Source organism: Penaeus monodon, unplaced genomic scaffold (genome assembly GCF_015228065.2).
Source record: "Penaeus monodon isolate SGIC_2016 unplaced genomic scaffold, NSTDA_Pmon_1 PmonScaffold_19917, whole genome shotgun sequence".
NCBI classification, from domain to species: Eukaryota; Metazoa; Arthropoda; class Malacostraca; order Decapoda; family Penaeidae; genus Penaeus; species Penaeus monodon.
Genome location: NW_023649612.1, coordinates 5001 through 6326, shown reverse-complemented (window position 1 = coordinate 6326; position 1326 = coordinate 5001).

Sequence of the window (1326 nt, the reverse complement as noted above, 5' to 3'; positions counted from 1 at the left end):
TAAAAAATAAAAAAAAAAAAAAAAAAAAAAAAAAAAAAAAAAAAAAAAAAAATTTTATTAATTATTTTTATTAATAATATAATATATATATAAAAATTAAAATATAAAATTTATTAATATATTTTTTATATTTTTTATATATATATATATATATATATATAATATATATATATATTTTTATATATACATATATATATATATATATACACATAGTTTTTTTTTTATCATAATAGAAAAAGTATATGCATGCATGGATGCACCCACACACACACCTACACTTATATATATACAGAGAGAGAGAGGAGAGGAGAGAGAGAGATGAGAGAGAGAGAGAGAGAGAGAGAAGAGAGAGAGAGAGTGAGTGAGTGATGATGAGAGTTGAGAGTGAGAGTGAGAGAGAGGAGAGAGAGAGAGAGAGAGAGAGAGGAGAGGAGAGAGAGAGAGAGAGAGAGAGAGAGAGGAGAGAGAGAGAGAGAGGAGAGAGAGAGAGAGAGGGGGGGGGGGCAGGCATTAGTATAAGTATCAAAGAAAAGTAATAAAAACAGGTACCTCAAAATATTAATCTTAATTTTACAATACCACTCACAGTATTTAAATATCTTGATTCAGTAGTTACATATTAATGTAACCTTTAAAGGTAAATATTACATGAAAACATATACATTTTCCTTTTATTGAAAAATAATATATAACTGCTTGTTTAACAATTCATTTTTTTTATTATAAAAGTAAGTCTAATACATCTGAATGAACTTCCAAAAACCATATTGACGACTTATAGAAAAAGAAATATCTAACCAAATATTATATTATACTGCAATATACTGACTGGCATACTTAGGTGTTCTCTTATCACAAATTCTCTCTAAGTAAATTTCTATTAATACTTCCTCTCATATATAAAATGTGAATGAACAATTAGCTCAAATAATTTGACTGATCATTTTGTGAGTTAAAAACTTTTATTAGCAAATATTCAGGTATTAACTACTTTAATATAATCATTTCCTTACCAAATGGTAATAAAAAATAAGAATATAGCTATTCCTATGACTTGATAAAAGGATTTTCTGAAATAAATCAAATCACAATGAAACTAGAAAAAAAGCAATGCACAGAACTACATAAAGTAATGTGAATATACACTGACCAGCTCTTAAAGAATTTCATCCACAGAAAGAAAATGAAAATAAACATACAAATATGTTTTTCACTGTTTACGTCATAACTAAAGAATCAGTTAAATGGAGCAACATTTGATTATATTAAATATATATATCCCAGCCTTATAGTTATGCATAACAAATAATTGTTTCATGTTCAATC